Source organism: Dermochelys coriacea, chromosome 4, assembly GCF_009764565.3.
Source record: "Dermochelys coriacea isolate rDerCor1 chromosome 4, rDerCor1.pri.v4, whole genome shotgun sequence".
NCBI classification, from domain to species: Eukaryota; Metazoa; Chordata; order Testudines; family Dermochelyidae; genus Dermochelys; species Dermochelys coriacea.
This window is the reverse complement of record NC_050071.1, coordinates 11,878,405-11,893,202: the sequence shown is the minus strand read 5'-3', so window position 1 is coordinate 11,893,202 and position 14,798 is coordinate 11,878,405.

The following is a 14,798-nucleotide window of genomic DNA, read 5'->3' as shown; positions in this document are numbered from 1 at the left end:
AGTTTGTATTAGTGGTTGTTACAATCATTCTATAAAATATGATATCTTTGTTAAAATGATAAAACATGCTCATAATTTGGCAGGTTGCATCCATGGTATTCTGTGTACCTATTCATGGGCTAAATGGAGTTGAAAACTGAAGATGAGTAGCTGATAGATTGCTTGAAGTGTTTTTCTTATTAAACTAGTCCCAGGCAGGGGTGGTATTAGCCACGAGAAAGACTGTGTGAAGTTCTTAAGGGGCCCTGAAGAGGGGAAAGAGAGGCAGGGAGCTGCAGAGCCACTCCTGGCCACGAGGGGCACTCAGGAGGCAACTGCCCTATTATACCCCTTGACAACGTACAATTCATTAACAGGTTGTTCTTAAAACTCCCCATCAGGAAACAGCTGTCTGTGATCTGCGCTAAATTTAAAAATCCAAATGTAGTTGAGAACATTATGGAAAAAAATCATGTAGCATTACCAAAGTCACATCATCTCATCCCTTTCTACCTCTTCCCCAAGAAGGTGAGAACTTTCTCTGGTATTTGTTTAATATACTCTAGGATTTATTTATTTTGAAGTGAATAGCTTTAAACTAAGGGCTTGATTTGCCCTCTGGTGGGCAAATGGATATCACCGTAGATTAGATTAGAGATTATTCTGGGTTTGAAAAGCAAGCCATAACTTCCATCCCAAATTGTTGCTTTGCCAGAATACTGCCATCCTCAGTATAAAATACCTGTGCTCAAACATAACTAATATGAGCCAAAGCTTTTAGCAAAAGGGGATAGTTTTAGTCCACTGATTATTTGCATAAACCTGCTTAAAATTACTTCAACAAATCTGTAGTCACCTAGGAATTTTGTCGCTGTCACTATGCAACCACTCTGGTCGCTCAGAACTTCTTCGGAAGAGACAGAGAATCCAGGTCTTTTTGCTCTAAAAGTCCAGACTTCTATCAGTGTAGAGAAAGGACAGCAACTGTTAGCAGTATAGGATCTATGACACACAGTTGAGCAGTTGTGATTCCATCCAGTTGAGGGATGGACTGTTTATGTAGTTATTTTATATATGACAGATATTATCAAAAACCCCATATCTTAAGCAGCACATTAGACTTAAATTGTGCCAGAAGGACCAGATCCATGCAGCACTGTTATCCTAAACTTTCCCTTCTCACTGTATGCCCAGTCCAACCCATGATGCTCTGAAGCATTTATTTTCATATGAAATTCAATTCTTTTTCTATTGTCCCCAAATATTTAATGTACTGCATATTTTGGCTTTGAAAATGCATTAACCACACCATAGAAGTTGCTGGGAGAAAGCTGGAGGTTTTGACAACTAGAGTTTTTGGCATCCGGGAAGGTGGAGGTTGCAGCTTTGCTTATTGGTATCCAGGTGGCAGCTTTAGGCTTTTGGAATTGGAAGGAGATGTGTCTCCCCACCCCAGCAACCTTTGATAGTACTAGCTGCCTTATTACATTTCATCCCGATATCTGCCATTACATCCAGCAACAATGGAAGGCCACTGGCTTGGCATTTCTGCTGAAATGATAGGACTGTTGTAATTAAAGATGACATTTAGATTGTCATCATTAGGCCTCAGTGTTAACACCCCATTGAAGTGAACAGGTGAGTTCACACCTCCTTGAGAGCTAGTTTGTGACTGACTGAAGATTCAGGCACACTTTGAGGGTTATTTTCATAACCAAATGAGTTAGATCCTTTAAAAAAATAAAAGCTTAAATTCTGGAACAAAATTATGCAGTATGTTTTTTGAAAATCTAGAATTATGCGGTTGTTTGCATGGCTGCATAATGGCATTGCCCATGGGCTGGGCTATAAGAGAGAACAGCTATTCTTCAAGCATTATGTAATCTAAGCCTGGTACATCATAATAATATAAGGGAAAAAGGTTTTCACTTTATTTTTATGGTACACACATTTCCATTCTGTTGCAAGGGTTGCAACATTCTTTTGTGATGTGGTTGACTTCTTGGTGCACCAAAACAAATATCACGCTCTGGCTGCAACAAGTCAGCTAATCTAGATAACATTTCAGCAGAAAAACTGTAACATGACAAGCCTCTCATTTTCATAGGTGCTGGAAATAGAGGTGCTGCCACACCCCCTGGCTTGAATAAAACCCCAAATACATGATTTCCACCTTCAGCATCCCAACTATAAAAATTGTTCCAGCACTACTGCTCATTTTACTGATGAGTATTCCACAAAAAGGCGCAGCTCTAGATGCATTTTTAGCTTGTAAGAGGATATGAGAAATGCAGGATAAATGTATTATGCCTTGGGCATACGTACCAGTATAGTGTCGAAAAAACCCTCAACCAATGCAATTACAGAGGATTTATTCCTCATAGATATCCCAATCCAGCAAAGCACTTATCTATTAACTTTAAACACATAAGTAAGTCCCACTGAAGTCAAAAGTTAAACAGGTGCTTTAGTGCTTTCTTACATTGGGGTCTTAACACCAATAACAGTTGCTCTGCTAGTCTATGTTCTATCCAGTAATGAAAGAGTAGGAAAGGAAATTTCATTCTGGCTAGAGAGCCAGAATTACGTACCCGGAAGGCCAAAAATGCAGAGACCTATGTAAAAAAACACAGGTACATGTTTCAGAGTAGCAGCCGTGTTAGTCTGTATTCGCAAAAAGAAAAGGAGTACTTGTGGCACCTTAGAGACTAACAAATTTATTTGAGCATAAGCTTTCGTGAGCTACAGCTCACTTCATCGGATGCACAGGTACATGTGACACTTATTTGCCAAAAGTAGAAATATGCTGATCCCACCTACAGCCAGATCTGCTGAATCAAGGTGCAGAATATGATCTAACATGCCTCCTGCCTCTAGAGTGCCTACTTGTGTGAGTTATGAAAATCAAACCCTATTTGATTATAGCGGCATCCTGCATTGGCCCTCCATCCTCAGCAACTCAGTCAGTGAGCACAGCATTGGCCTTCCTCTTCCTTGATGTCAAGAAATCCAGTCAGCGATTTTATTTCCTGTTGACGAACACGTCTGCCATGATGTTGGGGAAACAACCAGTGATTGTTTATTTTTAATAGCCAGGCACCAAACAAATAAACATAAAGAAAGTGCAAGTCACAAAATCTATGGCCACAAAGAGAGAGAAAAAACATTACTTTGCATTTTGAGACTAGGATATACAATCCTGCTCCATTACAGAGATTTCCAGCAGAGGGCTCTAATGGCCAAGGAGTACTCATGTTAGATCATATGTGAAATATGCAGAAATAGATACAAGGGGGCAAGAAACAGAGGGTATAAGGCAATGATAGTCAGACCTCAGTGGTGCAGGAGCCAAATTGGTGACCAACATTATCCAAAAGAGCCACATTAGTGTGAATTCATAGTTTCATTTACTATAGTACTAGATATTCATATTTAAACAGTATGACAGGGGAAATATTTAGTTTTATGTATATTTTAGTTATTTTATTATAGTTTTATATATATATATATATATATATATATATTATTCTCACAGCACAATGACTGGCCAAGTATTATTATTTGATCAACTACAATTGGTTAATAACATAGTAAACACATCCTGATTGGTTAATAACTTAGATTGGTTAACAATTAAATCACACTGTTTCATATCATCTGCTGCAGATGGCAGAGCAGAGGTACAGAGCAGTGAAATGACTTGATCCAGATCCCCCAGCTTGTCAGTGGCAGAGCCAGGAGAAGAACCCAGATGACCTGACTCCCTTTCTGGTGCTCTATCCACTGGATTATGCTGCTGGTTGGTAGAAGCTGTTTAGTGCAAAGGGGCCACCTAAGTGGTATTGCTTTCCCTCTTAGCCAATGGTCATCTCCAGTGCATAACCATGGAGAAAAAAATCCATCCCCAGGCATAGGCATGGGAACTGGGAGTATGGGGGATGCTGCAATATCCCCAGGTTTTACATGGAGCCTCATTATTTTCCCCACTAACTTCATTTTCTTTAGGCTTAGTGCATTGCACACACATCCATTCCTGCCACAAGCTTCCTGTGTGCCACCCTCCCATCCCCCTCTATTTCAGGGATTCCCTACACCCCACACATCATACCAGGGGCTCTGTGTGCCCCCCATTTTCCTCCCACACCAGGCCAGGGGCTCTCTGTCCCCATTCCCTCTCACACACTGTGCCAAGGACGCTGTGTATCCCCCATTCCCCCCATACACACACTGTGCCAGGGGCTCTGTGTGTCCCCCATACCCTCCCCGCCATGCCAGGGGCTCTGTGTCCCAAATTTCCCCACACACAAACACAATGCCAAGGGCTCTGTATGTCCCCCCCCCGCCTGTCTTTTCTTTACCTTCTTTCCTCCCTGTAGAGTAAATGGACCTATCTGAATTAGGCCTAATGCATAAACTTAACTGTTTTTACTTGTTTTGTAAACTCTGAATTTTCTTTACCACAGAGGTTCATATCAATAGAGCTTAAGACAGCCTTTTGCTTAGGGGTCACCTTCTCACTCCAACAGGCTAAGCAAAGGAGAAGGTTACTCTTCCTGTTGAGTAACTGAGGTTCTTCGAGACATGTGTCCCTATGGGTGCTCCACTTCAGCAGACTCTGGGACCCTCCCCTCTCACAGGGCTTAGAGCCCGGGCTCAAGCCCAAGCCCAAATGCCTACACGGCAATTAAACAGCCCCATAGCCTGAGCCCCACAAACCCAAGTCAGCTCGGGCCAGTGCCACAGGTTGTCAGTTGCAGTGTAAACATACCCTGTGGGGCCAGAAAGGGGCCTGGAGACAGGCCAAAGTAGGAAGAAGTCTGGGGAAGCAGCAACGGGTCTGACGGAACTACCTGTGGCTGATTACTACAGGATCCCGGACTGGAACCCAGAATAGAGGAGGGCCTGGGTTCCCTTACTGGCCACTGAGGAAAGTGGGGTGAAACCCCCTTGATTCAAGAGGTAAGGACTACTGGAATCTCTGAGGCCAGGCTTTCAAGGACCACTGGGGCCAGAGTCAGGAGCTGAAGATCTAACACAAGATCACTGAACTATTTGTTGGGTCTGAATGTGCCCTGGCTGTAGGGCTGAGTCAGCAGGCCAAGCTGACCCTTGCAAGGCTGGAGCAGGCGGCAGTAGGGGGAGAGCCTGCCATGCCCAGCCACAAGGGGACGAGCTGACCAGCGAGTCTCACGTCTACCCCACAATTCCATTATCATGTTACATCCAGACAGACTAGAGTTGCCAACCCTCCAGGATTGCCCTGGAGTCTCTGAGGATTAAAGATAAATCTTTAATGAAAGATAACATCATGTGATGAAAACTCCAGATGTCCAGCCAAAATTGGCAACCCTAAGATGGACAGACAGAGAAATGCCATCGTGTTATGTGTAGGGTTTTGCTTGGCCAACTAAAACTTCTAAGATCACAATATGTACAAACTGACTCCTATATGCAATGAGGACATTGCACTAGCTAGATAAGGAAACTAACGTGGTTTAGGAGCCCCAAACTTCTGTTAATATAAACTTGTATTTTAGATTGATTAGACTTTTCATGCTGTTAGAATCCATATATTTACAGAGCTGTATTTTCAGATGTATTTTACTCTTCTTCTATGACACAACTCTGGTGTGGAACTGGGGAGTGTGCGGCAGCCATGACTTATATCCTGGATTTCTTCATATGTATATTTCATGTTTATTGAAAAGTCTTGCCTTTGGAGATGGGCCAAATATCACTCTCATTGAACACGGTCAAAAGCCTTTTCCCATTGAACTGATAACCTGCATAACTTTCTCCAGGTCTGTACTACTGGGAGTGCAATCGTAGCATGCACTCACACTTCTTTTGGAGTCATTGGGACTGATTCTCTGTTATACTAAGGCACTTTTAAACAACTATGACATTTATACCCATTTGGAGGCCAGTGTCATGGAGAGGGGCCTTAGTGTAACTGAGAATAAGGCTTTCATGTGAGTAAAGCTGGAGGAGTTAAATGATGGTTAGACTCAGTAGTATTGACCCAAACTCTGATGCCCTCTCACTGATCCTAGGACCTTAGGCAGCACATGGTACTTGCATTTACATCTAGGGAAGTTCGACACACCAAAGAGTCAGTATGTGGCTCCGATGTAGCTCAGATAAAGGTCCCTGCAATCCTTCTCCAGCACCCTGCTGCCACTCACTGTGTTTGGAATAACTTATCATCTGCTCTGTAATATGCAGCAATGTATTCAACATGCTTTAAGCCAGAGTGGATACATATTCCAGTATTAAGATGTGTTTGAGATGTGCAGCACAGTCTAATGGACAGTCTGATAGCCTGTAACTATGAGATCTTGTCTTTGCCACTATCTTGCTATGTGGTCTTGAGCAAAATGCTCAACCTTATTTGTGCCTGATCTTGCTCAGCTGTGAGACAGGGGAAAACAGTATATTTCTCAGGGGTGTTGTGAAGGTCAATTTGTGAGGGGGTTTTTAACCATGTTTTGAAGATATAAAACATGAGGTGAATATATTATTATTCTATTGATCTTAGATTTTATACTGCTGCCCAGCTGCATGGGACCTGAACACCTAACACATAAAACCAACAAAAAAGTCCCGAGTGAACTTCATAGAGTTTCTGGAACTTCTCCCCTTTGGGAAGTATTTTTATTTTATTTATTAATATTAAAGATACCAGTGTCCTAAGACTGGTAGTGTGAATGCTGGGCCACTGAGTAGCAAACACTGTTCTTTAAAATGACTATTCATGATATAAGAATGGGAACAGTCAATAAATGTAGTCTAATATAATACAGTGATTCAGAGCCTCAGCCAGTGTACACTGCCGTGGCCCCATGATGAAGCAAGGCCACATTAGACTGGGATCTGACCAACATTCTATAAATGTGATGCAAGAACTCGACTGTTCCTATGCAATGAACTTTCAGACCAACTGTCCCCTTTTCCCTTCTGAACTGAAAGGGCCAGTTATCCTTTATCTAACCCAATCTCTAATTCCCAGGTGGTATTTTTACTACATTCCTGGGTGGTGCTGGAAAGAACCAGTTACATAACTATGATGAGGCTGAGGTATGCTGTAGGTGTCTCACATTAAAGCTTTCATGTTTCTACAAGCTAAACCAAATGCTTTAAGGATCAGATCCTTGGCCCTCTCTGAGTGCCTTAAGCACTGCCGGAGAGGTCTAGAGGACAACTAAAACTGCCTCAAGCAGGCAGCCAAGAACTCCCCCAGTGCAGGGGAGTCCTCCACCACTCTGCATAATGAATGTGCCAGGGCATGGAGATGAGGAGATGTGCAAGAGATGGGTGGGGGGCTGGAATGCACAACAGTCTAGCTGATCTTCATATTTAGGGTGGCTTTGTGTTTGTGTGGGGAACCAATAAATAATGGAACTTTCAGAAGCCAGATCTACAATAGAAAATTGGGTCAGTTTAACTACACTGGTCATGAATGTGAAAAATCCACACCCCTGAGAGGCATTGTTAAGCCAACCTAAAGTCCCCGTGTAGACAATATTAGGTTGATGGAAGCAGTCTTCTGTCAGCCTACCTACGCTGATGGGAGAATCCCTCCTGTCAGCATAGGTAGTGTCTACACTGAAGTACGACAGTGGTGTAGCTGCAGTGGCGCAGCTGTGCCACTGTAGCATTTCAAGTGTAGACAAGCCCTTAGGGGCACAACCCCATGCTCTGGGTGTCCCTAAACCTCTGACTGCCAGAAGCTGGGAGTGGGTAACAGAGGATGGATGGCTAACTGCCCTGTTCTGTCCCTCTAAAGCACCTGGCATTGGCCTCTGTTGGAAGACAGGAGAGTGGGCTAGAGGAACTATTGGTCTGACCCAGTATGGCCGTTCTTATGTTATATTCATTATATCCTCAAAGTAACTGTCTGAGATATTCACAACTGATTTACTATACACAGGATTTCATATATGGAAAGGAGATTCCCCTTTATTTGACTATAGTAAGAAGTAGACATATTTTAATGCCAGGCAAACTTCTTTGGACAAATTCTGCATTGAGTTCGATATTTGTAACCCTGTTGAAGTGCTTTAACCTCCACAGGGCTGCATGATCCTCATGGAAGAATTTCCATCTTTGTATTGAAGGCAGCTTTCATAAGTGAACAGGAAAGAGAAGCTAGTTGATCTTGCAGGTTAGGATGGGAGACCTGACTCAGGACAGACCAATCATGCTGCTGCCTTCATATCCTGGATTCAAAGAAGGAAAAATCAATTTCAGTGAAAAGAGGAAGTTACAATTCTGCTTGTGGCAGGGTGATATAAAGGGACATCATAATTTTATGGGCAAGAGCAATCAGCTGGTGATAGATGAATCTTCCTGAATTGCTGTTGAATAGTGAAAGACATACTAGAACAGATACATGTTTTCCTTGAAGTGATCATCTCAAGATAAATAATGAAGATATAAAGTTCCAGATAACTCCATCTACTGGCCTGATACCCTCCCTTGTTTCAAAGTCTTAGGCCAGGTCTACATTATAGACCGATATCGGTATAACTACATCACTCAGGGGTGTGAAAAATCCACCCCCTTGAGTGACATAGTTATACCAACCTAACCCCCTGTGTAAACAGCGCTGTGTCAAAGGGAGAAGCTACGTCAACATAGCTACCACCTTTAGGGTGATGGTACGTAGATGGTAGAAGCTCTCCTGTCCATGTAGTAGCATCTTCACTAAAGTAGTGCAGTGACTCGGCTAAGCTGCTGTAGCGCTGTACGTGAAGACAAGCCCTGAGTCCTCATTCCTTTCTTCCTGGCCGGTTCCTGATAACCTCCCTCATCCATTAACTCCCACTGAGCCAATACCAGCCTTCCCTTTTTAGATTCAAATTATTTGTTATCTGGCCAACAGTGAAATTTGGGTTTTCCTTATCGGTAGTACTTGGTACATATAGTTTGCTCCTCCACAGTAATATCTTCAGACCCTATCCAATATGATACTGCAGTGAAGTCATAACTAGCGATGGGAGAACCTCAAAGATATGTTCAGATGTTATTTAAACTACTTTGGGCTGTGAGAATCAAACCAGGATAGATTTTTCTGTGTTTTTTTCCATCTATCATGCAGTAGCATTCAAAATTATTTTCCTTATCTGCTTTTACATACAGTATTTCTATACAATTTTTAAAAGTTATTTCTTTTAAAATAAAGTCTTTTAAATCAGAAAAACAAAAAAGCTTCCAAGGTAAATAAAGAAAACCCTTTGTTGATGTTTTCCATGTTTCTCAATTTACAGTAGCTTATAAAGTAGCATTGAGAAATGAATTGAAAACTTATTTGGTATGCTACTAAAATCATTACCACGTCAGTATCAATGCTGCCAATTTTTGCCCCTCAAATTTAGCACAGTATTGCACAGAGTATCAATAGCTCTGCCCACAGAGACCTCAGTCCAATAAAGCACTCAAGCATGTGCATAACCTTAACGTCATAAGAAGTCCCAGGGAAGTTAAGCCTTTGAGGGGTTTATTGGGTCAGGGCTGTTTAAAAACAAAAAACCAAAAAAAACCCAACTGATAATTATAAATCACATTGACAACTTTAAAATCTAATACAGTGATGTTGACACATTCCTTTCCCTCTCTGCCCATTTCAAGGGAATTTACTTATATCCTATAGACTGCAATTGTATCCAGATGTCAAGAGTCAAGACCAAATTGTCAGTGTTGGGAATCTGTTGATGAACAGCAGTCTAGTACTTGAAGGTGACTAGTCACCGTTCCTTTGAAATCTACTATTGACTGCTGCTTCCAAGAGTGTGGAGACAAAACTTGCGTTACAAGTTACCACGCTTAAAAAGAAAACTCTGGGGCTTTCTTAACTATGGTGCTGTGAAACCCTTTACTGCCTTAAGTTTCTTGTACTTTATCATGATTTTTCAGGGTTGTATCCAGTCTGGGGCAATACATGAGGTATTAACTTGGGCGATAAGCACTTGGGTCTGAGAGCCCAGGTTGGCCCCACTTAGGTTTGAGAAGCCACATTGCAAAGCTCTACCTGAATTTGTGACCTCGCTGGTGTTGCATTCTCTATGTGTGTCCTTAGGACTTCAGAGGGCATAACCCAGGGTTCTTTGTGTTGCAGTAAGATGAACTATTCTCTGATTCTTTCCCAGTGACTTGTGGGAGAACTTATTTGTCCTTTTGGAAACACAAGGGGAATTGTGGGAAGGCATTGGAAGACTATCAGCACTCAAAACTTGCCCTCTTTGCAGCTAGGACTATAAGCCTGAGTGAAAGTGGGACCCACATCCCCAACTGAGCCAGCTAGCCCAGATTGCAAGCACCAGTAAACTCAGGTGAAACATTGTTGTATGTGGATGAGAGAGGGATTAGGGACAACCAGGGCAGGCTCCGGCTTTTTTGCCACCTCAAGCAGAGAAGGAAAAAAAAAACAAAAAACCAAGCCTGGTTGAGTTGCCGCCGAAGTGCCGCCAAAGTAGAAGAGAGGGACTGCAGGGCCCGCTGCCAAATTCCTGCCGAAGACCTGGACGTGCTGCCCCTTTCTATTGGCTGCCCCAGGCATCGGCTTCCTTCGTTGGTGCCTAGAGCCGGCCCTGGGGACAATACCTAAGTAAGAGCCTGAATTAACAATGGAGTGAATGCAGACCCAGAGGGTATGTCTACACTGAACTCAAACCCTTGTGGCTGGCCTGTGTCAGCTGTCTTGGGCTCTGGCTACAAAATTGCATTGTAGATGTTTGAGCTCAGTCTGGAGCCCAGGCTCTGTGACCCACAGGGTCCCAGAATAATAGAAGTATCTCTGAATACTAGGTTTTCTATAATCAATTATAAATTCATTCACCAGGAACACATTGCTCCACTGAAACCACATGACACTTTTATTTTTTATGATTCTGGCAGCTAGCGTCAATAAAGAATCACAGTTGACAAGTCACTGTGCCTTATGACTATCCTAGGAGATCAGGGCCTAGGAGCTAAAGCGCTTGTGTTCATAGCACTTCTAAGAGCTAAATGAAAAATTGCAATACAATGGATGAGAACAAAGAAATCCTATATCCTTGGTGTAATGAAAGCAGCCATGTTGGAAATACATAGCAAAATAAGGAAGAATATTAGCGAATACTCCAAAACATAGATTCAAGTTAGCGAACACAATGTCAGATTAGCTTCACTGTGATCCATTGAAAATTATGACTCTATGTAACACTTGGCAACAGGGTATTTATTAATGTAATTGAACACATAATGTACCCGCATTCTAGTACCAGCATTGTTTAATTAAACTGCGATTAATCTGATTTTTTAAAAATTCTTTGGTTTCTCTTATTTTGATCATTTCAAATGTTATGCATATAATACTAGTATCAATGATGTTCCTTTGTTTAAATAAATGCTATTATAATACTGCATTGTATAAGAGGAAGAGTGGTCTTGTGGTGGCGAGTTCTGGGTTGTATCCTGGCTCTGCTACAGATTTTTTTATGTGACTTTGGGCAAGTCACCTAAGGTGTGACCCAAAACCCAATGACGTTAATGGGAGTCTTTCCACTGACTTCAATGGACTTTGACTCAGGCTCTTAATTTCACTGTGTTTTAGTTCCTCATCTGTAAAATGGAACTACTTCGTCCCTTCCTTGTGAGGATGAAATCACATTTATAACATGCTCTGATAATATGCTAAATGCCACAGAAGAGCTAATATATGCATTAAAGTGTTTTTCCTTCTAGCAAAGCTGAGCTGGAGAGTAACTGATAAAAGGGAAAATGGTTGGAGAGGGTCAGAAGATCAGGGGGAAGAGGAAGAAGAATGAAGAATCAAAAAGGTAGGGAATCTGGAAGAGAGGAATGTGGGATTTAGCCAGCTCATGGAAGGGCGTGGAGTTTCTTTGTTTCTTTACACAATGGCCCTGATTCACAAAAGCATCTGCTTTAGCACTCTAGATAAGTTGTTCATTGAGTCATCAAATGTTGCAAGCAAATGTGGATTTTTTTCTCTTTGACCAAAGAAATAGTAGGAAAGCACTGATACACATGGGGGGAGGCAGGGGAATCAACGCTCAGTGAAACTCAACTGAAGAGCACCTGTCAGGTTCAATGAAAGAAGAACTTTTTTCAACGTTAAAAATGGTATATATTTATGATTCTTAAATGCACATTTGGGACCTTTAACAGTTTTTAACTTTATTTATGCTTACTAAAAGCTTACTGTTTGGAAGGGCTACTTTTCTTCTTTGTAATGTGTCATTTTAGGTCAAAAGGAAGCAGTCCCTTTTTGGTATTTGCCATAACATTCACAAGGAATTTAATGATAGTAAATAGTACTCTGCACCTACTGTATACAAACCAGATTCTGTTCTCAGATACTCCAGTAAACCAATGGAGTCCTTTGTCTGGTGATCGCAGAGCGCTTTACAAACATTCAAGATTCAAGTTTCACAACATCTCTGTGAGGTAGGGAACCATTCCCATCTCCATTTTACAGATGGGAAAACTGAGGCACTAAAAGGTTAAGTGCTTTTCCCAAAAGAGTAATGACCGGCACCCGTGCACTCTGCTTCCCAGTGTTAGGCAGAACCAATGGACCTACCTTCTCCTCTTTATTAAAACTGCAAATAGAATTCATATTACAAAACTCTGATATCTTTCCTACCGTACCAAATACTCTCCACAACAATTTTATGGCAATTTGATTAAGAAAATATAGTGACTTTGCAAGGATATTTACCATTTTGTTTGTCCTGTAACTAACTAAAAACTTTTCATAGGATTTTTGTTTGTTTTTGTTGTTGTTTTCTAGGGAGAAATTGCAAAACAGATCCCACAGGGAAATAATGCAACAAGATATAGTGCAAAATATCTAACTGTACTGATCTAGTGTCTTCTTCTGGTTTCTACTTTCCATGCTCAGTATCCCAGCTTTTTTCTGAGTAGTGACTTTTTAGACAGAAATCCTATCTTTCTGTGTCTTCTCTTCTTGTGCTCTGCCTCAGGGAGAGGGGGAGGGGGAATGTATATAAGTACCCTCTGTCTGTCCAGTTGCAGGCAGGCAGCTGTCTGAACAGGTGCTATCAGTAGCACTGAATAGTCTTTTCCACCTACCACACTACTGTCAAACAGTGCTAAGGAAACTGACATGGTTAAAGTGGGTAATGTATTTACTGGCAGAAATGTCCTCTGAGCTCTCCTTTGTGGCTTTTGGCACAGCAAAAGATCACCTTCTAACATGTTAATTTCTCATGATTAGAAGCATTTGTCATCTTTTCCCCAGTCTTCCTGTTTCACTCACAAGCTATGATGTAGCTCTAAAGTTTAATAACAAATGTAATCTAAATAATTCCATTTTTCCATTAATATTAAATATGAAATTTTCCATGCTTGCTCTCAGCCCACAGGTGATTTCTTCTGTGTGGAAAGTTGTAGCCAAATCATTTCAGATATTTGAACACATATGTAATCCCTGGAGCTTCCTGTGAGGAATGTGGTGCTCGAATAGCTAAAAGAAGATTGCATGTTTTGCGAACCAAGTTTGAAGTAAGCCACATTTGAAGAAAAATATGTTCACTGGGGTAAAATTGTCAAGATGCCCAAGTGACTCAGGAACATTAAGCCCATTTTCAAAAATCCTATTGAAAGTCAAGAAGATATAGGTGCCTAAATTACTGTCTTTTGAAAATATTACCCTAAATTATAACCATCTGAGTTCAGTACATAAGATCTGAATTAGGACAAACTTAACAGCATCCTGAAACTTTCCAGGTGGCCCATAATTTAAGATTGCTGAAGTTTGGGTGTTTAGCTGGGTTAAAGAAGCCTCAGTTAAGGAGGGTTGGTTTATACAGGTACTACAACCTAGGCTAATAGTTTAAGAAGCCAGCTATCTTCTGCAAGAGTACTCAGCAGTATATTGAAATGGCACAGAAGTGCATTTTTGAAACGTAAGTGTAGGCAATACATAAAATGGAATAGCACCAATGATGGTGAAATAATAGAAAACAATATCTTAAAGAATGTCATCGTTCATCTTTTGTACAGCATCCCAAAGCGTGATAGTTGTTTATGAAACAAGATGGGTTTCTGCCCCAAAAATCTTAGTCTAGAATTTTGATGTGACACAATATATAAAGGCAGGACAAAGATCACAATAATTAGATCATGTGATTATTCAGTTTAGGCATGTGCACTCTTTAAAAAAAAAAAGAAAAGAAAAGAATGCTAATGTATCCTGCTTTGAGCAGGGGGTTGGACTAGATGACCTCCTGAGGTCCCTTCCAACCCTGGCATTCTATGATTATATTTATTATGATTCAACAAGAGAGCCAAATTCTGATTTTGATTATACGAGTATAATCCTCAGTAACTCTTTTGGCTTGAGTTGCTGTGGATTTAAACCTTTATAACTGAGATCAGAATCTGTCTTTGCCGTTTTATTTTAAAGAATTATATTTGTACCTATATCTGATATTTTCTAACTTTCCTTCAGGCTTCCTAATCTACTTGCTGAGGGCTGTAATATCTCATGGAGTTCACTGGTTCAGGAAGACCTGCTTTTTCATATAGCTCTGCCTCACTTGGCATTGAGGTGCTTTTCTAGTTTCTTTTTTCAGCAGGGTCTCCGTTATCCACTGCCAAGGGGCCTGCAGCTCAAGAGTTTGTGTACTGCACGGCCTTGGGAACATTGTGTTTATGAAGGTAAGCACTCTAGAAAGTTGTGATAATGTCTCAAATTCAGAAACGTCTTGTGGATTTGAATACCATAAAATGTGCAATCCATTTATAAATATTTTGTGGCTTTTTTGCTGAGGTTTAAAATAAACAAATAAACA